This window comes from Pseudorca crassidens, chromosome 21 (assembly GCF_039906515.1).
Source record: "Pseudorca crassidens isolate mPseCra1 chromosome 21, mPseCra1.hap1, whole genome shotgun sequence".
Lineage (NCBI taxonomy): Eukaryota > Metazoa > Chordata > Mammalia > Artiodactyla > Delphinidae > Pseudorca > Pseudorca crassidens.
Window position 1 is genome coordinate 23,600,118 of NC_090316.1, and position 27,948 is coordinate 23,628,065.

Sequence of the window (27,948 nt, forward strand, 5' to 3'; positions counted from 1 at the left end):
GTTATTTCGGTTGAAGTATTAGAAAAAAATTCATCTTCACGCAGTCATATATTTGTAAAAAGGAGTATTTTAAATGACTTTTCAGATAACTGTGGATATGCTTATTTCACACTCCACCACAACTTGACAAGTGGTAGTTTTTTAAAGGTTGGTTGTAGTGTAGAATCCAATTACCCAAGCAATTTTAATGAAGTTTTCATATCCTGTTACGTGAAAACCCATGTGACACTTAATGATCTTGTAATATCATATCTTCATTATTTGGAAAATACTGATCCACTAGATTGTGTCTATGCTTTGATGATTAGAATATTTTATGATACAATATTTTAAAACATTTATTTATTTTTAAAGTCTTTATTGAATTTGTGGCAATATTGCTTCTGTTTTTTATGTTTTGGTTTTTTGCCCGTGAGGCATGTGGAATCTTAGCTCCCCAACCACGGATTGAACCTGCACCCCGTGCATTAGAATGCGAAGTCTTAACCACTGGACCACCAGGGAAGTCCCTAAAAACATTTATTATATCACCACTTATCTCATTAAAAAAGTCTTTAAACCTTGGGAAGCTATTAAGCTCCCGGTGGAAGACACAAGTTTTCCAATTCTAATTTTTTCTTTAAATCTTGAATTTTATCTCTGGCAACAAACACTGCCAGTTGTTTTCCTTGAAGCAACAGGCTTCCTTTGTTCGTTTTCAAGAAAATATCTACCAAGTACCCAAGTCTGAATAACCACGGTTTGTCTGTCAGTTGCTTCTTCAAGTAAAAATGGCGTGACATTTAAAAATTATAAGTGAATAGTCCAATTCTCAACTCAAACAGTTGCACAAGTGCTTCTCTTCAGGACAAGGGTTATACCTCAGTGTGCATGTGTTATATGCATATTTCTTGGTTCTTTACACATGTTATTAAAAAGCCATTTAACAATATTGAGCATCGTTCCTGCTTCATCAAGGGTATTTTTATATGAACCTGGCATTTTTCTTCTGTGAGCGTGTGGCAGGAAGCATACAAGTGCCACTTGTTTTACTACCACTTTAATTCACACGAAGGCGCTGTCATTTCAACCCGTCATTGCTTTAGCACCATCAGTGCCAATGTCAACTCAGCGAATAAGGCAAAGAAAACCTTAGTATTATTATTGAAATAGTTTAGACAATGCAGACCCACTGAAAATATCTCTGGGATCCCTGGGGGTCTGGGGACAGCAGATTCAGAACAACTGCCTTAGGGCATTATCTTTGCCTGCCTCTGAATCAATGCCACATCCACAATCCAGCTTTCAGGAAGGAAGAGCAGAAGTGGGGGGCAAGTGATTTCTTCTCAGAGAAGTGACAGTGGTGATGCACGTTGCTTCTATTCACATTCCATTAGTGGGGACTTAGTCCCGTGACCAACCTGGGCTGCTGGGGATGATGCGAAATGTGGCCTCCAGCTAAGCAACCTTGTGTTTAGCGAAAACTGGACCACTTTTAACGGTCCAGTTAACGGGAGAACACCATTGAGGAGACAAGGAAGTTTCTGCTACATGAATCCCATCAAACGTATTGTTCAAGTTGGCATATAATTAGCTTCCTACATATTCATTTCAGCTTATTTCATGTGTATCTTTTAAAAAACATAGTAATTCATTTTAGGGGTTGGGTTTTCCTGACAAACATCCATTAAAATGGTGCAAATATGAGATTGAAAATATTAATACAACTGAGGTATTCTTAGCGCTGGGACAAGTTCTGAACAGTGATTCTGGGGTAGAAATAAGAAGATAATAGGGGTAGCGGAGCATAATTTTCTGTAGATGCAACAGGACTGAAATAAATATCAGGATAAGCTTAAAGAAAAAATAAAATGTCTATATATTTGTTTCTTGGCCCATGCCCTCATTCAAGACAGGAGCCTTCACAGTAATGGAAGAAGCGTGAGCCTTTACACAAGAGACAGAAAAGAAAGTTCTTTTCTCAGGTTCCACATTGGAAAATGGTGATAAGTAATATCCACCTCATAATAATATTATGAGGGATTAAACGAGATAAACTGTGTGATATCCTGACCACCGACTACTCAACAAAACCTACAGCAAAACTACGATGCAAATCACTGGGCAAATAAGTAATTTTCCTGGTGAGGAGACAAAGCTAATGGTATTGAATTATCTGGAGTTTTCTAGTTCTGGCGCTGCCCTTCCATGATTGAAGTCAATGCACAAAAGGAGTTAGCATCTTAAATATCCCAAAGAATTAGCTTATGGAGAGACTTTCCAAGGTTAAAATGTCATGGGCCACAGGGTGGACTAATCCCCGATTTGTCTGAAACACATTTATGCTTCTACAGATGTGTTTTCATAGCCTCTTCCCATCTAGGTAAATGGATCTTTTAGATCATACCTGTTAACCCACCCAGCATCTCTCCCCACCAGGGTCGGAGCAGGGATGAGAATCCAGACAGTGGCCAGTTAAGAAAGGAACATGTAAGAAGGGATCTTGCCAAGTGCTCGGGAACACGATCTGGGCTCTGAGAAGATAAATGCTAGTCATTTACTTATCAGAGGTGTGTGTGCTTTTCGAGACAGCTAGGGAGGTCGCCTCGGGCGGCGGAGTTACCTAACAGATCCTTTTCCATCCCGCCGCCAGTGCTCTGCCTTTTGTTAACGTAAACAGAGAAAATATCTACCACCTGTTCAATAATTTCCACACAGTGTGAACCTTTGGGGATAAAGATGAATTTCTTCTCAGTTGCTTGGTTTGTCTGTGAATTGAGCAATCAGAGACTGAACGCTTTGATGATGTAAGAGAAACAGTGTTTTTAATGAACTCGGAGGCAGGGCTTTGAGGCCATTTCCCATTAGGACTCCTGGCAGGGCAGAGCGCAAGGGCAAGGAGAGGGCGCAGATGAAGGCCTGTCATTCCCTGGGAGCAGGGATGCCGAGGACGTGGGGAAGGCGCAGCAGTCCTGGAGCCTCACAGCTGCCAGAAGCGCGCCTCGACATCGAAAGGAAGACGGACCTTGAGGGAGACAAAGCGCTAACCAGACCGTGATGCTTCCGAAAACAAACATGATTAGTCCGTTTTAGCCCTGACAGTCTTCAGGATGAATAAACAAACCAGGCAGTTCATGTAGCCATTCATACTAATCATTAACAACAGGATAAAATGATTGCATCTTGTGTGCTACATTAAAAAAAAAAAAATCTGCACCAGCTACATGAAAGCTCAAAAATATTTTCTCTTTCTAAAAGGAAAAAAAAAAAAAGCTTACAAGAGAGGGGAAAATGGCTACTCCTTTTGACTTAACACGTGTTGACACGGAACGGAGCACAGACCACACATAAACACTGGCAACCCGAGCTCATCTTTGCAGCCCCTGCAGTCACAGAGTGTTCCGATGCAGCAACTACCACCAACCACTGCTGAGAACCCCTGGGGAATCCACGTGTGCTGGCAGCTCGGCACACTCAGGATGGTTGGAATACTGGGTAATAAGAGGACATTCGGCACTTACAGCTTTAGCCATTGAGCCTTTCTTTAAAATCTTGACGTGTGACGCAGTAGTCAAAGGAGAGCTGATATTGTCTAGGTCGCGGGTGCAATAATGATATTGTTCATTATTCCATAATTCAGTAAATAAAAGTAAACAGATTGTAAAATCAGAGTTTCTGAAAGCAGAAGTGGGGAATCAGAGCATATTAGGAAAGCATAAATAATTTAGAAGTGGTTATTATATTTTTCTGCAAAGTTTTAAGGGAGGGTCATATTTCATAATAATTACAGATCTCAATGTTGATTTATCTTTTTCTAGCATCACCTTTTCTCCTTCTGCTTTATTTGGAGAATACATGTAGCCTGTTTGAAAACATCACAGCTAAATGGAGGATCCTCCCCCTCTGCCCAGGTTGAAAAATTTCAAACTTTTTTTTCCATTGTTTGCTTTAAAAAGAACTCTCATTCAGATAGAAAACTAAAGATTATGATTCAAAAACAATTCTAAACCTTCCAGACACACATTGATTTGTAGTAATTATCTTTGGGCTTTTTTTTCTCCTAAACAGTTATATTCTCTGGAAATGTGAGTCCTACAATTTCTTTCCATTCTTCTTCTCACAGGTTCTCATTTCTCTGATTAGAGATCAAAATGCTTATTTTGTTCAGCCCATTGCTGTCAGATTATTGGTACTCAGAAGATTATTATTCACAAGTCTGCAGAGAGAGTACTTCATTTTTACCATACCTGCAATGGAAATCACCTAGTTTAAATGAAATTTTCATCAAGATTAGTGATTCAGTCAACATGTAATTATTTTGGATTTCAAAACTTTTTTCTTTTCTTTGGAAATGCATTACAAGCTGTAACCACCATATGAAAATTTGTGAAGCAGTTGAAATCACAGTCTGACATCTCACTTCCTAGAGATAGCCAAAGGAGTCCACACTATTTCTGCATCTCCCTGACGCCTTATAGGAAAGCTCCACCAAGTTTAGGTCTACAGACTTTCCCATTGCTACATCCCCACTTGGAATATAGTAAGCACCCAATTAGTGTTGGCCATTACTATTGTAATTATAATGATTAAAATCCAGATACTATCACATTTCTTTCAGGCCCAAAGCTAGGAAGCTTGCTGTCTTAGCCAGCTTGGGCTTCCATAACAAAATACTGTAGACTGAAAGGCTTAAGCAACAGACATTTATTTCTTATGGTTCTGGAGGCTGAGAAGTCCAAGATCAAAGTGCTGGCAGATTCAGTTCCTGCCGAGGATCCCTTTTCTGGCTTGTAGATGGCCACCTTCTCACTGTGTCCTCACAAGGTGGGAAGAGAGAGCAAGAGGAAGGGGGTTCTCTGGTGTCTCTTCTTATAAGGGCACTATTCCCATCGTGAAGGCCCCACCCTCATGACCTCATCTAAACCTAATTACCTTCCAAAGGCTCCATCTCCAAACAGCTTCACATTGGGGGTTAGGCCATATTCATAGCTGAAGCTTCACATTCAGCTTCACATGAATAGGGGGGTGGCCATAATTCAGTTAATAGCATTCACCTCCTGACCCCCTAAATTCATATCTTTCTCATATGCAAAATACATTTATTCTATCTCAACAGCCCCAAAAGCCTCAACTTAACCAGCATCAATTCTAAAGTCTAAGGTCCACGATCTCATTTAAATATCATCTGAATCACCTATGGGTGAATCCTGAAATATGACTGATCCTGAGGCAAAATTCCTCTCCAGCTGTGAACCTGTAAAACCAGATGTGCTTCCAAAATACAATGACGGGCTGGGCATAGGATAGACATTCCCATTCCCAAAGTGGGAAATAGGAACAATCCCAAACTTAGCAAATTCCATTACCTCTTAAGGCTCAAGAATAATGCTCTTTGGTTCCATGCTTTACTCTCTGGGCCCACTGGAGTGGCAGTGTCACCCCCATAATGACACTGAGGCAGCTTGGGATGAGGTGCCTTGTCCCCTGGGCTCCAGGGGCCTGCTCCCACGTCTCTCTGAGAGGGCCCCTACCCTGAGGCACTGGGCAGGGCAACCTGACCACTAATCTGATAGTCAGTATCCAGGCTGACGTGTAGCATTTTGTACCATATTCTTATTCTCTTTAAAGTATTACAGTCTCTGTTCTATCTCTAATGCCCTGAACTTAAACAGTGAACTTCAATTTCACCTACAAGTAGAAGCCACACTTTGGCAAATGTTCCAAATGTCAGGGAGTATTCAGAAAGGGCAAATGTTAGTGACCCACCATGATCTTTAGGTTTCATGCAGCATTTGGTAGCCCTCTGTTCGTTAAAGATGTGCAAGTGTCCCTCTCAAAGCACTGCTCAGTCATAAGAGACGAAACTTATCTCTTTTGGTTTTCCTGGCCTGGAACATCTGACTGCTACATGCTTTAAATTCTCTACCTGACGGTGTCTATACCCCGGGATAACATTCCTCTCTCAGGCAGCAGGCATCAAACATTTTTAATCCCTTTCTTTGACACACACCATACACCTCATGAATAATTAAGTAATGACTCACGATTGGCCAGTGTTCCTTCACTTTCTTACTTTGCAGACTTCAAAGGACTTTCGTATAGGTAGAAGGAGAGGCTGGTGGTAAAAATCAACCTAAATTATGTTCTTCCTCAATATACGTTTTTGCTAAGGAGAATTTCATTCTTCCGCCATAATGAGAGAAAGCCAAATCTTCAGCTTCAAAGCTTTCAAGTCTTGAACAAATCCCTGCTCGCTTCAACCCATAGTTCTGAATTCCACCCGCAACTACTCACTCCTCTGAGGCAGTATGTGTGCAGTTACTTAAACCGTCACTAACCAAAGCGGAATCCCCCTACGGAGCAAAACTGTGCAAGTGGAGACCAGATTTTCCAAGCTTAAAACTCGTGATCTGGACAGCAGCAGTGCAGCGTATGAGTGTGTAAGGTCGTGGACTCAGGGCAGTGTAGGATAAAATCTGCAGTGCATGCTCTCTACTAAATATTTTGTTCAATGGCTTGGTTTTCATGGCAAAAGGCTACATGAAAGTAGTCATTAGAACGAGACCTCAGCACATCAATTCCCTTAAAAAAAAGTCAAGTGAAATACTGAATTGGATCCAATTACAGTGGATACTAAAACAAAGCACACTTCAGAAATATGCTGCAAGCATTCAATTAGTACTAATTATGATATATTTGGCCTTCAGGAGGTCATGTTTGCTATTTATTTTATGAGACTTTTGGATTTGATTTAACTTCTCTGTTTAGTTACTTTAATCCATTGTTCTTAGTAAGAGAAAAAAATGCGTTCAGTGCCCACGAATAGGATTAAATTAACTTTCCTGCAAATCTATGTTGGCCTTGGGCCCCTGGGTCACACGTCGGTAGGGATCCCTCAAGGGACTGACGTTGGCACTTGGTTGCCAGGGAACTGTTCTTGGATTCCACCAAAGGCACAGCACATAATCTGGCACCTTCTTAGGCAAGTTTAAGATTAACACAGGCCTCGTGCACATCCCTCAAGAGTAAACAATTATTACCTTCCCAGTAGGATTGTCATGCCGAGTAAATGTCACACAGATTAAATGAGTTCGTTCATAGACAGTGCTTAGAACAGTGCCGGGCACCTGGGAAGCATTCAGCCAATGAGAGTGATTATTTGGTTAATATTGTTGTTGCTGCTGTCATCGCCTCAACCCATGAAAGGACAATTAGGAGAATAAATCTTTATACATCTTTGGCACTTGCCGAAACTGATGAGGTCCTGTATGGCATGGGCACACCCAAGGGGAAGGCACTTAAACAGAATACTTGACATTTTTACAATCGACTACATATGGAGATCTCAGAGGAAAGCTTTCATAACACACAATATATGATTGAATAAAAAATGTAGCACATACAGAGGTCACTGTGTCGGAATCAAAACAAACTTTTCTCTACTTCAGGGCTGGTGTTGTTTTTAGTTCTGAATGAGTGTGTGGCCAAAGCAGATAAAGGAAGTTGTAGAGAAGAACGAAAGATGGGGAGTAAGAAAACAGATGTAAATCTGAGGAAGAAGGAATTTACATAACTTGTGGTCTTTTTGACAGTACAGAGCTGGGCATATCACATTCCATTCATTCACCATTCATTCTGAATTTGCCGAGAAAATCATGCCTAAATTCTAAACTCAATGCCACTATTCTCCCAAAATAACTCCATTCATCAAAGCACATAGTCCAATGTTACTAAATCTATATTCAGTCATTTCATTAGTCAGGGGATCCCATTTTCCCACTCACTCTTTCCCAACACCCAAATACAAAATAACTTTTCCATACCAGCATATGGGCGAACCTTCCATTTCATAATCAGGCTTCATGAATGATACTTGAGTACCTCTGATTCCCTTTGACTTTAAAATTCAAGTTAAATTATACATTGCTGAGTTCAGAGTGTTTCTAGGAACCACAGTTTAATAGCAGCAGAGAACTGACACGCTGGGCTTAAGGGGTGATGGAGTGGGAATAGTGAGGGGGTAATGGGAGAATAAAAAATCATAGTAAGGAACTTCCCTGGAGGTCCAGTGGTTAAGACCCTGTGCTTCCACTGCAGGGGGCATGGGTTCCACCCCTGATCGGGGAGCTAAGATCCTGCATGCCGTTCAGCACAGCCAAAAAAAAAAAAAAAAAAATCATAGTAAAGGCTAGGGGCCCACAGACAAGTTTGTAACCTTCCAAGGTGTTCAAACATTAGACCTGGACAGGAGTGAACAGGTGCTGAGGTATAAAACCAGGATTAAATTAAGGCTTTGTATAATATAGAGAGTTTTCTTTGGTCGTCAGTTCTCTAGGGATGAAATGGGCGGAAGAGGCATCAATCAGTTCCATTACTTCCTCAGGGAGAGGGCAGCTGTGTCCAGAGGGCAGATTTGCGGTAATCAGTCCACAAGAGTCAACAGAAATAAGGGCTTCTGAACACGTTTCCTTCAACAAAGTCCCATGAGCCAATCCCACAGCCCTGCTGTGTGGGTGACTAATAGGAAGTGAGGAATTGATTCTCTCTGCCCTGGTGTAGTGTAAACCCAGGCTTGGAAAGGACAGGCGGGGCTTGCTGCAGCTTGTGCTTCTAGAATCAGTTCATGAGAACAAAGGATTTACTTAGATGTCCTTTTCCCCCCTTCACTGTACTAAATTCCTCATTAACTAAAGCAAACTGCATTTAGCCACCCACAAATGTTGGAACTGCGTGGCAGATTGTCCAACATTAGTATATGTGTCATGAGGAAGTTCTTTTGTCAATACATTTTAGAGACCCAATTAACATCCATGCAATGTTCAATCAATATTCTGGTACTAATCCCAAGAATACCTTTGGTTTCTAATAGCTTCAGACTTTCATCATCTATAAAAATTTTTCATCCCTATAAAAATTTAGTATCAGTGTGTTGGAGAAGGAAATTGATTTACATGTAAATAAGTGAATTCAAGTCGTAGGTATTTGTATGTTACTTCCTTCAAAGCAGAAAATAAAAATAAATGATACACATCTAAAAACACCCATGTAGTAAAGAAGAGCATACCCCAACCTACAGAATCAGGGGTGATCCAGAACCAGAAGATGACTACCACTTCTGATTCCATCCCACAAAAAAGAAGATGTGGAACAAGAGGCCTGGCAAGGCCTAAGGGCAGAGAGTAGGGCCTTTGAAAGACAGAGGGTGAACCTTTGATGAACGGATTGAATCTGCACTAGGAGGAAGTACCAGTTAACGAGCAACAAGACCTTAAACTCAAATTTCTAACCTCAGTGAGATCTAACTGTCGATGGTTACTATATCTTCAGTTTTACATGTTAATAAACTGGGAGTCGGGAGGTAGAGCGATTTACTTAAAGTCACATAGATGGTAAGTACAGGAAATGAGATCTGAGCTTAGGCCTGACTGTCTGAAAAAGTCATATTCTTTCCAACATACCACGTTACTGAACGTAAGATGTGGCTTCTCTGGTGATTAAATTCAGCTTCCTTTATGTTGCAGACATTCCATTTATATATTCTTCAGCCCATATTTTATGATATTCAATAAGTTTAGTAAATTTGCACATGGATTGCAAGGGAAGTTTTTTTAATTGACTGTTGTAAATAAAAGGGTCTGTAGTGCTTATCTTGTTTGCTGACCAACTATAAATAGAGCCTCATTGATTTGCAAAAATTTTTTGCGAATGTAATGCCCATGTTCTAGAAAAAATATGATTATTTTTTGTTTTTCCATCTTGTCATCTTTATCCCTATTCTTAAGTGTTCTTCCAGAAGAGCACCAGGTGAGGGTTAGAATCATGATTATATGTCAACCACAGGAATATCTTTCATGACACTTTAGCTGAGTTAGCCATGGTTTCTTGACACCCTTCTCTCTGCAACTCCAAGTGTGGAGCTGAGCTGGGACAGGAAGGGCACCAAAGGACTGCCAGGTTCTTGAGATGAGGAAGCAGCCAGCCTCCTTTTCAAGCACTGAGCTTTCAGAGCCTTGGTGACGGGATTAGAGAATTTGAAGCTTAGCAACGCAGCTCTTTTTTTTAAACACTATGCCCATCTGTTGGCCTCATGCGTGGGCAGCTGCACTAGGGCCTGAGTATCAACATTCTAATGTCAAGGGGTTGTGAAATTTTGCTATTATGACAAGAAGTCTTCAGGGCCATAATTAACAGAGTAGGGAATTTCAACCCAAATATTATAACTTCTTTAAAACTATGCTCATCTGCTAGCCTTATGTTCTCAGTTGAGCTTGAGTCCTGAAAGCTGCAGAAAAAAAAATCATAAAACATAATTGTTTTCAAAAAGTTTTTTTTAGGGTGTCTGGGTGGTGAGGAAGGAGGGCTGGGCATTGTTCACAATTAACAAAGGAAGTAAGCGGAACTATTATCATTGGACTTCTAGTCTGCTTTTCCATTTTTCCCGGTAGAAGCAGGGTTATAGGTTTGGAGAGCACTGGTTTAATGGGATACAATTAGCAAAGTTTATATTTTTGTTGTTGCTGTTGCCTCTTCTTCCCTTTCTCCCCCTCACCCCATTCCTTTTCAGCCTTCCCCAAAATTTGCAAAGCAACTTTATTTTCCTTATGTAATGTAGTAATGTGGATAAGCTTTACACCGATACTTCTTGTGGCCAAGGTGAGAGAGAGTACCAATAAAATGTCAAAAGTACAGAATCTATGTTACATGGCTATCCTTCTGGTCTTTTTTTCCGCAATATCTGTAAATCTAGGTTTTGGGGATTTTTTTCCCATAATTGAGATCATAGTGAAAGAATTTATTAAGCACCTATGCAAGGAACTGAGGATATAAAGATGAATAAGACATAGTCTCAGTCCTAGTGGTGAACCACACAAGAGTTAAATAGACCATTTCAGCCCAGGGTGACAACGCTACAGTTAAGGAAGGCCCAGAGTACCACAAATGACAGAGCTACTGAGCCCAGGGTAAACAACTCAGGGAAGACTTCCTAGAAGAGGTGTCACCTGAACTGAAGGATGAGGAGTTGGTTAGGTAACAAAGGGTCAAGAGCGTATTCTAGGTCGAAGGGACAAGTTGATCATAGGGTAACAGGTAACTGACAGCTGTTCTGAATTGCTGGAACAGAAAATGCTACGTTGGAGATTCTAAGACTCAGTAGAGGCCAGGTTAGGGAGAACCTAGAAAGCTGTTCTAAAGAGCTTAGATTTTATCCTTTAGAAAACATAAGCACGTTAGCATGGCATTGAGTTGCCATTTAGCTAGATGGTGCAGGAAGCAGTGTGAAGTTTGGATTTGAGAGAACACACCAGAGTCTGGAAGACCAGTCAGGAGACTAGAATTAGTTCAGTGGAGTGAAGACAAAGAGAAGAGAATGAAATCCAAACTATTTGGTGGTTAGGTTAAAACTGGACATGATTGTTGATTCCATGTAGGAATTGCAAGAGAGTTATCTAGATTACCACCATGAATGAGGTGATAATGATCTAATTAATTTAGGTAAAATAGGACAAAGAGTTTGTCTTAATGCAGAGAGGGGAGGCAAAAGCTAGTTCAGTTTTCTACATTTCCTATTTAAAGTATAATACATGCATGGCCAGTGGAAATGCAGCTTAAGTGCAGAAAGAGGGATAGAGATGCAAATGTAGGATATATCTGCATATAAGTGAAAACCTTGAGAATGGAAGAAATGATCCAAAAAGAGTGTGTACATGAAGTGAGAAGAGTTGCAGACAATGAACCCTAGACCTCATGCCCCAGCGGCCTCCACAGTGTCAAATACTGTGGTCAACATGGTGAAGGGACTCACTAAACACCTGTTTAGCCGTAAATCAAGATGTACCTACACTCAAATACAATAGATGACGTATGCATCAACCTTTCCTGAAAGGTTATTCCCAGTGTATTGACTGACTGCATAAGTCATCCATTCATTCATCAAATCTTTATTAAGCTCTCCAAGGCAGGTAACAGTTTAAGACACTGTGAGCCGGGGCATGAATGTAACGGCTGTTAGGATATTGAAATATTTCAGTACCAGATGATATAGAACAGTGGTTCTCAGCCTCCCAGGAGACATTTGACAATATCTGGAGACGTTTCTAGTTGTCATAACTAAGGGGGCAGTGATAATGGAACCCAGTGAGTAGAAGCTAGAGATACACCTGAGTATCCTACAATGCGAAGGACAGGTCCCAATGACGAAGAATTATTGGTCCCAAAACGCCAGTAGTGCCAAGGTTGAGACACCCTGGTATTTATATATAGTCACTGTCATGAGCCCCCAGGAGCTTCCTCATCCCTCCTCTGCCTCTCTCCTGGTTTGTCCCCTCCTTCCTCCCTTCTCAGGATCCAGCATCTAAAGGGTTAATATCTGGCCCCAAAGGGGCCTGCAGGACTTTGTTCAACTTTATGGCTCCTGTCTGTTCTGATTGGCCAGTGCCCTAGCCTTATCAGTTGTTAAATATTTGGAATGTTTTATGAATATTTATAAAATATGGTCTCTCTTGTCGATAAGTTTACCTGAATCATCTCAATGATGATATTAACTGAAATTATTTCCTTTAAGAAAGATCATGCCTTTTACTAAATATTATATAGCACCTGAAAAATGAAGATTTGATACACTAAGCTCTTTGTGAAGGGTCGGAAAATATAAGTTAGTGGTACATGATGGTACAAGACAGAGATAATAACACACTTATTGATAATATAAAGGAAAATCTGGACAAACTCTGAGAAGTTTAAAAGGAAAAAACCTGAACTTAAATTGTTTATTCCAAAGTATATGAAGGTATAAAGATTTATATATAGCAGGTGATAATAGGAAAGAAACTTTCCTTAAACTGTTGTTAAGCCAAAAATTTTCTACCCTTAAACTTTTATTTAAATTTTATTAAATGTATAGTACAAATACTATTTGGCTACGCTGTACATTTGAAAAGCTTTAATATAAACACTTTTAAAAATGAAATATCTCAAGGAGATCACATAGCAAAGGAAGTTTGTTTTGAATATGTTGTTGCTTTCAGAACATCTTCACATATTGACATGGTTAGTTACTAAAGATAAACATAAAATATTAATCAGCCACCTACAGTGTTGCTTTCTGTTCATTGCTACTGGGAATTAAACAATTGAATTATGTTTATTAAAATGCACTATAAATTAGAAAAAAGTTTTCTAAAGACATAATTTTCATGGTCATATAATTTAAAACAGGGCAGCATGACTTTTAATTTACCTATCCTCATATTTCCCCTTCATTTCACCAGAACATTCAGACCTAAAGAGGTAGCATTAACATGAAAGTTTTCCCCAGTGATGTCGGAGATTTTTAGCCAAGAGCGTTGCCTCCAAAGTACACTTCTATTTCTTTCATTACATTATTTTTAGCAGGAGGACACTATCCCCTCACAAGACTAGGTTTGTCCGTTTTCCACGTAAAATTAAAGCCAGTGTTTACATGAAAGTGTCATCAAGAATTGATATTAAAAATTAAATGCGATAACATAATCTAAGTGCTTTGAAAAGTATAAAGTGAAAAAACAGGTATCTTTACTCTCATTGTCACAGTGGATATCAAATCTTTAGAACAACACAGATCTAGTTTTGCACAAGCGAATCCACAAAGAACCAAATATCTATTGCCCTTAAAATAGTAACCTGATTTATTGCCACCTGAAATCTCACATGCTCAAATGGCCTTAACCACGGCTACTTTTTTTCCTAAAGGAACATGTCTTCATGTTAGCTTTAATTCAATATTTACTCGCTGAGTACCTCGATTATATCCAAGGTTCCATTATGTAGCATAAGTAGTGGCATTTTGAACTTTCTCATGGATGTCAGAATGTTGATTACAGGGCCAAAATACCGTTGGTGTGGTCTAACAGGGCAATGACCCTGGAAATCAGGTAGGTAACAGGCTCTATTCCAGGGAACCTAGACAGGAACTGACCCTAATCTCATCCAGGTAGTTTTTGAACCACACTAAAGATTCAAATTCATTCAGAACAAAGAGGTCCATAGCGAATGCTCACTAAATACTTATTAGATGAATACATTTTGTCTTTTAAAATTTAGAGACCTTTTGTTTATTTTACAAGACATCTTAGACATAATATATACTATCGATTCTTTAATTCTCTTGAAATTTTAGGAAACTTACTTTCACACATGTACACACACAAATCCAGTTGGAAAGGAGCCTATTTTACAGAAATACCATTGTATTTTAAAAATGATAGTTTGTATTGAGATGCAAAATTTTTATAATTGTTAGACATATCAAACTTCTCTCATGTTTCAGAGTTTCCTATGATTGCAAATGTCTAAATCCATGGAGCCTCAACTACTAATAGTAAATACCAGCACACATAGGAAAACTCAGTGACTGGATATTTCTATGAGAATGAAAATTGGGTCACACCTGAACTTTCACTGTTCAACAACTATCGAGAATTGACTTCATCAGATTATTTATTGTCTGCTCTCAGTTTCTGCAACTGTCAATGTGTGAATAATAAAACTTCCTATGCCATAAGGTTGTTATTAGGAATAAATGAAATTGTGCAGGCAAAGGAATGAGAACATTTTTTAAATTCAGAGACAAATAGAATTTTACAGCTGGAAGGACCTCAGACACCTATTCTTTTTTCTGTTTAGAAATGAAAAAATTGAACCTCAGAGGGAGTAACTCGAAGAAAGTCACACGGCTTGCCATTGAAAGATCCAAAATCAAAACCTGGTCTCAGGATATCCAGCTCAGTGCTATTTCCATAGCACCTTATGAGCTGAACTAACTGGGAAATAATTAATAGTAAATGCTGTGTCATAAAACCATGAAGTTCTACCCTCAAGCTAGCCACTCATCAAAAAACGTATCTTATTTTGGTTTGTAACGCAAGCCCTCAACAGTGACTAATTTGATTTATTTTCTGAATTAGTTACCATAGGTGCTTTGCAAAATGCTTTTCCACAAGCTTTTTCATGGAAATACAAGTTAAATATTAATACCCATTAATCTTTTCCTTAGATCAGAGAAGGAATTTTAATAGAACTACCAGCTATAACATCAAGCAGGTACTCCTGCATCCTGAGTTCTTCTGCACTGTCTGCTTATCATCGAGATTGTGAACTCTTGAGCATAATCCACTAACCAACGCTGAGAGTGCAGCCACTGGGGGTGGGAAAGCAACTGGGAACAGTGGGGGTTGAGATGGCGGAAGGGTTGGGGGGAAGGGTTGTTCCAGCCTCTCTACACTTACCCCTCCTTCATTCCAAGGTCCTCTCTACCTAAATGATTCCCAAAGCTGGCTGATTCATCAGAACCCATTGGGAGGTTGTGTGTTTGTTTACGAAGAAGTTGGTCATGTATTTTCATTTTCTAACCTTCTACTATAGATTTTCAAACATACACAAAGGTAGCGATAACAGTACAATGAAAGCCACGTATTCCCACCCAACTTCAACAAGCAGGCAACGTTTTGTCCCTGCTTTCTCATCTAATCATCCCCACTTTTTTACCCTCTTCTGGATTTGTAAAAGCAAATCCCGGTCATCACATGGTTTCACCCATAAATACTTCAGTATATCTAACAGATAAGGACTTTAAAAGAAAAAATATAATCACAATGACATTATCACACTTGACAAAATTTGCAACAAATCTGTAATATCATCTAACACCCAGTTTATGTTCAATTTTACCAGATTTTCTGTAAAATGCATTTCAAAGTTGGTTTGTTTGAATCACAATCCAAACAAGATCCTAGAACTGTATTTCGCTGACATGTTTTCCAAGCCCTGTTTAAACATTTACTGTTTTTGTGCCTCACTCTCAGTTTTTCTATGCCATTTGCTGAAAAATGGGTTCTTTTGTCTTTTGAGATTTCCTTATTCTGAGTTTGGCAGATTGCATCCTCAAGGTATCAATTTCTATGTTCTTCTGTCCTTCATATTTCCTGTGAACTCGTAGATCAACCTGAATTAGATGCAGGTTCAATTTTCGAGGCATGAGTACTTCACAGTAGGTACTTAGTGTCTGGTTGCCTGTTCCACTTTTAGTGATAATATTGATCAATGGGTTCTGGCAACCTCAGGCTGCTCCATTCCAGTTAAAGTTTTCCCCTTAACTTTTTATCTAACGGTTTTTGTTTTTTTTAATCTAATGGTTTTAAGAGCCTCTGTTTATCACTGCCCAGACACACTATTTCATTAAAGTTTGCAAAAGGCAAATTCTCAAATTCTGTCCTTCCTTCTGCATTTTATTTATTTATTTTCAGTTCATTGAGATATAATTGACATACAACACTGTATACCCTTAAAATGTACTACATAATGACTTGACCTACACATATTATGAAATAATCACCACAATCAGTTTAGTTAACATGCATTTCCTCATAGAGTTACAAAAAAGATTTTTTTTCCTTGTGACGAGAACTTTTAGGATCTACTCTCTAAGCAGCTCTTAAATGTACCATATAGTCGTGTTAACTATAGTCGCCACGCTGGACGTGGCATCCCTGGGCCTTATTGGTCTTATAACTGGAAGTTTGTCCTTTGACCCCTTCACCCAAATTCCCCAGCCTCCACCCCTGCCTCTGGCAGCCACAATTCACTTTCGTACCACCACTATTCATCCACGAATTTTTATTCTATAGAGTCCTTGTGTGGCCACCCATTGCACTCATTATTCTTTTTGCCCCTGAAATTGTCATGGTTTTGAGCGATAGGTGCTCTCCAGTTGGCACGTGTGTCCTTTTGACACAACCCAAGATTGGCAGCCGCCTTACTTTCTGGCACAGCAAGAGGCCTCAGACCATGTTCTATGTTGCCTGTACTGCAGACTTGGTGCAGTGGCCCCAGTTATGTGCCTGCCAGGATTTGCTTGGCTACAGTTTCTGGCTTAGTGCTATTGAAGACCCTGCAAGAAGGCCAGACGGCACCAAGCACAGCCACAGAGTGACTTCACTGAAGAAAGGCTCATTACGCTTCATCACCACCTCGGGGTGGAGGCCAGCGGCTGTAGCGCCCTCCCTCGCTGGGCTCCCTGCACAGGTGCTCCCTACCCTCTGAGCCGCCGCTGGCACGACCCCCTGGCACCTCACCTCACGCCTCAGACTGCACATGTCCACCATCCCACCTGGACTTCTGAGGTCATCCCTAAAGGGCAGCTGCTCAGCTAGTGAGCCTCCAGGCTGCGGGCTGCAGACAGAGCCGCCAGAGCTTGCCGCTGCCCACCAGTGCGCTCCACGCGCAGGGCCTCTGTTGCCCAGGCTGCCTGACGGGCCTCAGTGAGAGAGCCGGCAACCCAGGCCGACTCTGACCAATGAGAGACGGAAGCAGGGAAGGGGCCGGCAGATTCTTTACCCTACCTTCTCGCTGACACGGTTCCAAGAGACAATGGCTCCGTGTAGCCTCTGAGAAGAAACCCCTCACGCCCAGGCAACCGGCTGTATTTCCCAGTAGAATGGCAGCAACTGGTGATACACTGTCTTGTATTTGCTTTTTTCCTTTTCTGCTTCTCTTCCCTTTTATCTTCATTCTTGCTTCCCTGGGTTACAACACACACACACACACACACACACACACCCCAATAAAAAGTTAGCATTTAAGTTTTAATCATAAAAATATATTAATATTTTAATAAACATTAATTTTCAAGAACACACAGATATTCTTTAAAAGAAAACCTACAAAAGGTCATCACTACCACAATTTCAGTTTGAAAGACACCAGTTTCAAAGTCAGTGTCCTCCCAACCTTTGCGTTTGCATACCCTACACCTTGAATAGAAGAGCGAACAATATTTTTAATAGAAGGCTCACACTCCCAGGGAACCCTAATACTCTTAGCATCGCTACAAGATAACCTTCTATACACGCAAACTTCTAAATGAAGCTCAACGTCCAGGGCTCAGTAGGGTAACACTATAATTGGGCTGCTCTCCTTTTAAGGGACCCACCTAATTTTATAAATCAATTTATATACAATGTTCCTAATTTATTTATTGGTTTGCTGTGTTTTTAGCACTTGCTGACTGCTTTATAAGATAGACATAATGGACAATATCCCGCAGTGAGCAGCAAATTTACAAGAGAAACTCTCAGCTGGTGGGGCTTTGGGGGGGCTGTGGTCTCATGAAGATAACAGTAACTGTAGAAAGATTTTAAATAAATGAATGAATGAATAAATAAATAGATTCTCTGCCTCATATTTGGAAACTCCAGATTTACTAGGATGTGAGGCGAGGCCTGGGAAATTGTGCTTTTCGAAAGCTCTCCAGATTATTCCGATGTGCTGTAGAGGTTTTGAAACAACACTATATTTTCGCCTTCCTCCTGAAGGGAAAGGAAGGAAGTGGGTAAAGTTTTGAGACAATCACACCCACCCCCAATTATCCTCTTTTCTTGTCTCCAGTAAACAAAACAAAACAAAAAAAAAAATGAGAGGAAATTGGGCTTTGTGTGTAACCTCTGAAAGCCTATCCAAGCATTTTTACTGAAAGCCTATCCAAGCATTTTACATTTTTACTTCAAATCAAATCGAATTTTCCAGCCGAGTAAGTGAATCCGCATTCAGGAAAAAGGGAATACCTGGTACGCATGCTTACTGACACTACACGGCTTGATATCTGTGTCCATGTTTAAAATATAAGACTGAACCACAAATATTTTGAGCCACTTATTTCTATTGTTTTGTTCTTTGAACCTGTGAGAATCTCAAAATGCCAGCTTCACTCATCGGCCACACACCTAAAGCTGCTGGACCCCATGAGTTGTCAAAACCCATTACTAACGGAAGCTCCTTCCTTTAAAAGATAGGCTTTATTGTGTTGTGATCTACTCCAAGCATAAAGGAAAGTATACAGACTAGTACTTCTGTGTCCCCATCATCTGCCTGTGTCCAATCTTGACATCTATTCCTCATTCCATGAAGAAACAAAACTTTACAGATACAGGTTCTTCATTCCTCACCATACTCATTCTTTTCACTCCCCTCTGACAGGTAACCACTCTTCTGAATTTAGAATTTATTATTTCATTCATATTTTAACAATTTCACTATGTATATGTCCATAAGTAATACAGGAGAGTATTTGGCATTTTCTAAAATTTATGTAAATTGCATTAGACTGCAGGTAGCCTGCTGCAGTATTTTTACCCTCATCATTGTTTTTAAGATTTATTTATTGACATAGACGGCATTTGTTCACTCAATTTAACTGTTATATTTTATCCCACTATCTGAAGATTCCACAATTTATTCATTCAATCTTTTTAATGAATATTTAGATCATTTCCAAATATTTAGATCATTTTCGAATATTTAGATCGTTACTATTTAAATAATGTCACAGTGAACGGATATGCATTAGTCAGCTTTTGCTGGGATAACAAACAACCCCCAAATCTCAAAGGCTTACAGCACACAACATTTTTCTCTCAGTGGGACTGTGGTTTGGCTACAGCTCTATTCTAAGACTGGAGCATGAGAGAGCAGAGGGAGAAACAGTGGGGGGTCTGTATTGCCTTGAGCATTATGCATTTCCTTTCCTGCTCTTCCAGCCAAAGCAAGAACAGCATCATGTCACCTGGGGACTTGTTAGACATGCAGATTCTCAGGCCTCAACCCAGATCTACTGAATCCAACACTCTGAGGGTAGGGTCAAGCTCTTAGAAGTTCCGACACCTGATAAAGTTTGAGATCCACCAGCACAGAAGAATAACGGGTTTACAGCAATAAACATCCCAGGATAAGTAAAGGGAGGACACAGGTGCTTCTTAGGCTAGGTAATTGGATATTTCTTAAACAATGGGTTTCTTTTACATTACAGAGGTAGATTATAAAGCACTGCAAATTGTATAAACTGAGGAACATGAAGAGAAACCACGAGATGCTACACTATTTATTGACATATTTATAAATAATCCTGACTGATGTAATAACTGAATATATTGCTGTTAATTTACTGGAAGATTCTACTTTGATTCATGTTTTTGTTTTATTATCACTGACCTTTGTGCGATCCCATTTTGTGAGGAAGTTCTTTGGGTCAGAGTACTACAACATTGGTCTCTAAATAAATACTTCTATCGGAGTTCATTTTCTGGCTAATCTGCATCCAAATGGCCCTATCTGAAACACCGATAATGGGGCTAAAGATAGTTTAAAGACCCAAATCTTTGGAAGAAAACTTATTAGAGTTCGGCTCAAAGAGTTGTATTATGCTAGGAGATCGAATTTCCTATATAACAATTTTTTAATATATGCCTTTTAAAGATATAAAGCAGACTTTTAGATTATTGCTCAAGTAAATAGAATTTGAATATGTTTTACTTCAGTTAATAGATAAATATATTTTTTAAAAGGGAGAAAGTTGAAACCTATACTTTAGGACTTGCTAAGTTTCAGACTTTGTTAGATTCTTATACAGGTTATTTCAATAACCTATTGGGGAAATATTATTATGTACATTTTTAGATAAGAAAACTCAGGCTCTGAGCTCTTAAGAAATTTGTCCCTCATCAAAAATAGCAGCCTTATCTAGGTCTGTCTGGCTGCAAACTCCATGAGCTTTTCATTGTATCACTTGTATGCTTCAGCAAAACAATCTTTCCATAAACTTTCTACACATGAATACTGGGTAGATGCATTGAAAAAGAAGTCTCTGCACGTGCAAAGGGGGCATATCTGCGCCTAAAGTAAAGTCAACTGGCAGGTAATTTCATAGAATGCATGAAACATTCACCACATTTTAAAGTGGGTATTTCAAATTAGCTTTCTACATTCGACTATGTAATCTCATCCCAAAATGAATTAGTGCCGCCTGCCAAGATAATGGTCAGAGTGGCATGATTAGCTGGGAAAAAGCTGCTTCATGAACACAGCAAGTATTTGTGGCCGCTGTCCTGGAGGCCGTGCCTGCTTTCTTCCTTCTCAAGAAGCGTCAGGATCTGAGTCACTGCGTCCTAGGTATGCAGCCTGTGTGGGGCAGCAAAGTAAAGGTGATACTCAGTGGTCTAAACACTCTGATATTAATAAGACTTTTGCTCCTCTTTGAAACCTTCTCAGAGCTAGATGTGAAGCTGCTTAACCTTTACAGAATCAAGATTTAAAACAGAATGCAATATCAAATAGAAGTTGCCTATACAGTAGAATTCAAAAGCTAACTTTTTAATCCATCTCTGAAGAACATTAAACTTAAAAAAGAAAGAATTTAGTGCATCCTGAAGATTTTCAGAAATGGGTTGACTCGAATTGGTAAAATCTACTGAAAAGTTAGCCCTCTTCACAGAATCACTTACTGTATTTAAAACACGCACTAAAATAAAACCACTATTCATAAATAACTATTCAACTGGAAGTATCTGGACTTAAAGGGAATCCAGAATATATTCCCATTGCTAAACCTGTTCAAAATACATATACACAGTCTAAAGGCAAATTATGTATAATTTTACTTCACCAGGACATCTCAGAACTAGCACATTTCTAGGGAAATGGATGTTCAGCTATCTATCCTATATTTCAGACAAAATTTAGAGGCTTATCTCTTTGTTGCCTCTTCAGAGTGAATATAAACAGAGCAGAGATGACCGAGTACAAGTTCAAAAAAGGAAAACCCAAAAAACAGAGGTATAAACCAGTTATTTAGGCTTCTGTAGTCAAAGTATTCAACTCATTTCCAGAACCTTTCATTTCATATCCAAGCAAATATGATACCAGGGAGTCAGTGCTAAACGAAGCACGTGTAAATGCATTTAATGGCTGATTATTTAATCAAAACGCACTTTACCTCAGAGAGTCATTAAGAGACTGGATAAAGGAGGCTTTCCAAAAAAAAAAAAAATCAAGAAATGTTAAAAGTGAACAAATAGTAATTTTTATTAAACTAAAGACTAAGCAATGAGTTTTTGATAAGTGCTATGTTCTGTGCAATAAGCATTAAATATTGAAGCCTAAGAAGACCTTAATTCCTGGGAGCTGACCAGGTGGTAGTGGTAGCAGTCTTGGAATATAATGCTATAAATAATTTACGAGGTCATGACAAAGCAGTAGTTTTTCATAGGATCATTTTTAGTCCTTATCTGAGATGTAGAGAATTTTAGAGAACCGTTCCTTGAGCTCTAACATTCTCCCAAACACGGTTACGTCATCCACTTGCAACGTTGGCTTATCAGGTCTCAACAAAGCACTGAAAGTAGTAGGAGTAGCTGAGATCCTCTCAAGGACCCCCTCAAACAGTAAATCCTGCTGGAAGATAACTAGCATTTCTCTGCCCACTGTCACAGAGTTAGGTTTGGTAACCAGTCCACAAAATTAACAGAGTAAACCCTATTTCCCCAGTAACCTACCAAATTCTTTCTTGGACTCAAGCTACTAGACCCTGGTCTACCTTTGCCCTGTTACTGCAACTAGAGTAATTATCACACGCTGAAATTGTTTCTTCCTTTTTTGTTTTTTTCTCTCACTATCAAATTTAGAAAGGGTATGGCCTGTAGAGTTAGATGATGATCACAAACAAAAATTTCTTCAATAGGATCACTCAGTTCATTAATCTCCAATAAAGTAATCTATTTAGGGCATTGTTGATATAGCCTTGAGTCACTTAACGTAATGGTATAATGACCCCACATTAAATTCATCTAGAGGAAAATTTTCCCCCCTACTTTTTAAGCTTCCCTCCTAAATTCTTGCACTCTACAGTGTGGGAGAATTCCATAAGTCTCAGTCATCTTAACTCAGATTGTGCTAGGTCCTAAACAAGATTTCAGAAAATGAGACAAGAACTTGAAATGTGTGTTACCTGTCTCTGGTACCATCACCTCTCTCTCAACTTGCATTTGCAGTTAGGGCTGCTAAATAAAAGACATGGATTGGAAGATGCCTAATACCTTTCACTTGCCCCTCTACCCTTTTACACTCTGCTCTGTGCCCCAGAGATGGAATTGTGGGGATGGCGTCAAGGCCTCCCTTGCTCTCTTGTTCTCATTGGGTGCTCAGGTGGAAGATAGAGGGAGGGAGGCTACTGAGGTCAGGACATTTATTCTCCCGTTTCCCTCCCTGTACATTTACCTTGGACTGGCTGTGTTCTTCACTGACATGTAGTGGTCTTAAGGTGGTCAAACCTGACTCTTTCTTTCTGGGTTCTAATAACCCCTTCCTTCCCCCCTTCAGGCTGTGTTTTATTACAAAGCTATAGTAGTCGAAACAGTATGGCACTACCATAAAAACAGACACATAGGCCAACAGAAGAGAATAGAGAGCCCAGAAATAAACCCAAGGATATAGGGTCAACTAATTTTCAACAAGAGCACCAGGCATACACGACAGACAAAAGAGAGTCTCTCCAATAAATGGTGCTGTGAAAACTAGATAAACACATACAAAGAAAGAAATTGAACCCTTACCTTACGCTATATACAAAAATCAACTCAAAATGGAGTAAAGTCTTAAACATAAGTTCTTACTAAAACAGGTAAAACTCCTAGAAGAAAACACAGGGAAAAGTTCCTTGACATTGATCAGGGCAATGATTTTTTTGGCTATGACACCAAAAGCATAGGCAACAAAAGTGAAAATGAACAAAGACTATATCAAACTAAAAAGCTTCTGCTCATCAAGGAAAATAATCAACAAAATGAAAAGGCAACCTACAGAATAGGAGAAAATATTTGCAAGCTGTATATCTGATAAGGGGTTAATACCTAAGGCATATAAGGAACTCATAAAACTCAATAGCATAATAATAATAATAATCTGATGAAAAAAATGGACAGAGGACTTGAACAGACATTTTTTTCCCAAAGAAGACGTACAGATGGCCAACAGATGAAAATATGCTCAGCACCACTAATCACCAGGGAAATGCAAGTCAAAACTGCAATGAAATATCACCTCACACTTGTTAGGAGCGCTATTACCAAAAAGACAAACGATAACAAATGCTGAAGAGGGTGTGGAGAAAAGGGAATCCGTGTGCACTGTTGGTGGGAATGTAAATTGGTACAGTCATTATGAAAAACAGTATGGAGGTTGCTCAAAAAATTAAAAATAGAATGACCATATGATCCAGTCATCCTTCTTCTGGGTATATATTCAAGGGAAATGAAATCAGTACCTTAGCCATGTTCATTACAGCATTATTCACCATAGCCAGGGTATGAAAACAAATTCAGCAGATAAAGAAATTGTGGTACATATAATGGAATATTACTCAGCCTTTAGCAAGAAAGAGATCCTGCCATTTGTAACAAATGGATGAACCTGGAGGACATTATGGTAAGCAGAATAAGCCTGGCACAGAAAGTAAAATACTGCATGATCTCACTTGTATGTGGAGTCTAGAAAAGTCAAAATTATGGAAGCAGAGAATAGAATGATGGCTCTCAGGACTGGGGAGGTGGGGGAAATGGGGAGATATTTGTCAAAGGAGATAAAGGTCAAAGTTTCAGTTATGTAGGATGAATAAGTTCTAGAGAACTTATGTACAGCATGGTGTCTACAGCGAATAATACTGTAATACTGGAAATTTGCTAAGAACCTAGATCCTGGGAGGTGCTCTCACCAGACACAAGAAAAGATAATTACTCTGTGAAGACATGGAGATGTTAATTAGCTTGATCGTAGTAATCATTTTACTACATATATGTATATCAAAGCATCATGTGATACACCTTAAGGAGCTAAAATTTTTATTTGGAACATAAATATGATCTTCAAGATGCTGCATTGTGAGTTCCTTTTGCTAACGGTTCTCATGCTTTAACACATACAGAATCACCTGAAGGGCTTCTTGAAACAGGTTACTCCGCCCACCTCCAGAGTTTTGGACTCAGTAGGCCTAGGGTGGGTGATCTTTGCATTTCTAACAAGTTCCCAGGTAAGGCTGGAGCTGCTGGTCTGAGACGGCACTTTGAGAATCACTGCTCTATACTGACACCTTTGTTTACAGGGAATATAGGCAAGTAGTGTAGGGTAATAGCTGCCAGGAAACCACGCCTAGGATTGCCAACAGCTGGTTTGAGAGAGATAATTAATAGGCCTGCTTGTATCAGTTAGGGTCCCAACTGGAAACAGATGGCACGCTTCAAATAGGATAATTCCCCACAGCCAAGAAGCCACTGTGCAAACCTTATTAGGCCCTGGGGTTTTGCAGTGAAGACCTAAGCCTACGTGTACAAGATTGAACTCTGCCCACATTCACACACACTCATTTAGAACAGCTGACACAAGCTCAGGTTGCACACTAGTGTTGAGGCCCGGGGAGGTATCCTAGTGTACACTCTGAAACTTCGATTTTTTTTTTTTCTCTAAGAGCACCTGGCTGCCTTGCCGTGCTCATCCCACTAAGTCATCCTTACTCAAAGCATGACTCTCAGGACTTTAAGTATCTGGGAAAGCTTTGGTGATGCATCAGACTTTCATCCGAGCAGTCTTATCTCCCTTCCTCTCATCTATGGCCCATTTCCCTTTTGCCTGCTATAACAGCTATTCTCACTTCCACATCTATGCAGAGGGTTATTTTATTTCTTTCTATTCCTGTGTGTGAGGTTATATCCATTCTTGCTACCCTCCATCTCTTCAGATACCTGTCGAAAGGATATTCAACAGACAGGCTGACAGCTTGAGGTTATGGGTGATCTCTGCGTAGCCCTAATTATTATAGCATTCTTTTTACTTTTAGTTTTGTTTTGATATTAAATATTTTTAATAGTAGTATATTAAAAAAGAACTTCTGTAACATATTTTTAATTAATAAGCACGAATGAATACAACCAACTAGGGACCAATTTCCCATCTCAGGACCAGAATATTCTTGTACCAGCATACATCTCCCTATCCCATCACCAGCCTCCTCTCTCCAAGTAACCACTATCCCTTTTTAAAAAATGAATCTGCTACATCTTATGTATATTTCCATAAGTAACATACTGTTTAGTGTTGCTGGACTTTGAGCAAACTTTCTGCAATTTCTATTTCTTACTCCATATTATATTTCTAAAAATCACTCAGGGGAATACCCTAGTGGTCCAGGGCTTAGGACTCCACACTTCCACTGAAGTGGGCCCAGGTTCCATCCTTGGTAGGGGAACTAAGATCCCACATGCTGTGCTGCATGGGATCATTCATGTTGTTACATGTAACAATGGTACATTCACTGGCCCTGTGTAAATTTATAGTGTGAAGATGATGCAATTTATTTATTCATTCCCTTCTTGCTGGACATTTGTGTGTTTTCTAGGTTTTGTTTTCAATGAACAAAGTGGGTGTGAATTTTCTTATACATATCTCCTGGTCTACACGTTTCCCTCTTGGGTGTGTGAAACCTAGTCGTAGAATTGCTGAGTACGTACAGATCCATCTTCGCAAGGTAATACCTAACTGTTTCCCAAAGTAGTTGCACCAATTTACAGCCTTACCAGTATGGTATGAGTTCTTGTTGAGCCATATCTTTACCACATCTCGTATGATCGGACATGTTCATTTTTGCCAATATGGTTTGTGTATCGGGTATTACATTGGGGTTTTAACTTTTGTTTGTCTAATAACGAATGAAAGTATCTCTTCTTATGTACTGTATCAGTTTCTTAGGGCTGCTGTAACAAATTACCACATGCTGGGTGGCTTGAAACCACAAAAATGTTTTGTCTCACAGTTCTGGGAGCCAGAAGTCCCAAATCAAAGTGTTGGCAGAGCTGTGCTCCTTCTGAAAGCCCTCAGGAAGAATCCTTCTGTGCATCTTCTGATTTCTGGTGGCACAGGCATTCCTTGGCTTGTGGCTGCATGACTCCAATCTCTACCTTTGCCTTCATATAGCCTTTTAGCTCTGAGGGTCTCTCACCTGAATGACTCTCACAAGTATGCTTGTCGTTGGATTTAGGGCCTACCTGAATAATCCAGGATGATCTTATTTCGAGACTCTTAATTTAATTACATCTGCAAAGACCCTTTTTTCCAAAAACGTCAAATTCACAGGTTTTAAAGATTAGGACATGGACATTTAAGGATTAGGACATGGGGTGGGGCACAATTTAACCCATTACAAAAATAATCACCATTCATACTTCCTCTGCCTGAAACACAGGTGCATGGGTTTCTTTTTTTCCATTTTTTTATTGAAAGTTTCCTATTTTTCTATTGAGCCTTTTTCTTATTGATTTGTAGAACTTCTTTACATTAAAGATACTCATTTTTTGTCAATTATATTTGTTACATAAGTATTCTCCCAGTCTGTGGCTTACATTTTTACTTCTCAACATGGTGTCTTTTGATAAGCAGAGGTTCTTAATTTTTATGTAATTAAATTTGTCAATCTTTTCTTTCATGGCTAGAACCTTTTGTCTTATGTAGTAAACCCTCCCATAGCCCCAGATAAATTATTTTATTATATTTTCTTCTAAATATTTTAACCACTGGGGGACTTCCCTGGCAGTCCAGTGGTTAAGACTCCAAGCTCCCACTGCAGGGGGCACAGGTTCGATCCCCGGTCGGGGAACTAAGCTCCCATATGTCATGTGGCAAGGCCAAAAATAACCAAAAAACAAAAATAAAAACATTGGCCTTACAGCCTTACATCTTTCATTCATCAAGAGAAACTTTTTGTGTCTAGTATGAGATAAGGATCCACTTTTACTTTTTTCCATGACTGGGGGATAGCCAGCTCTCCTTCATCCTGTTTTGATCCGCAGCCGCAACATTTATCTTACAATAACGTGACTGCAAGATTGTGGATGAAAGACATAATCTGACATGACATAGGAACTTATGATATTGCCAACATTTAAGTGACAATCAGCTATATTGCAGAGCACAATTCAACGGATATCATTTAGAAAGAATAAGAAAATCCAGTTCAACATTCCTACTTTAACAGGGTAATATACATGACATCCTACAAACCTTAACTGATACAATTGTATATACACTGAAGTATATCTTTAGTCAGGTTTAACTGTCACTGCA

General features: G+C 39.5%; 1 long non-coding RNA gene across 1 annotated transcript in view; it reads right to left on the reverse strand.

Moving 5' to 3' along the window:
• Window positions 1-27,948, reverse strand: part of LOC137215921 (uncharacterized) — a 183,532-nt gene that overhangs the window by 144,224 nt on the left and 11,360 nt on the right. The window contains exon 3 of the long non-coding RNA XR_010939488.1: window positions 17,355-17,533. This is a non-coding gene — a long non-coding RNA (uncharacterized lncRNA). The remainder of the gene's footprint in view (window positions 1-17,354; window positions 17,534-27,948) is intronic.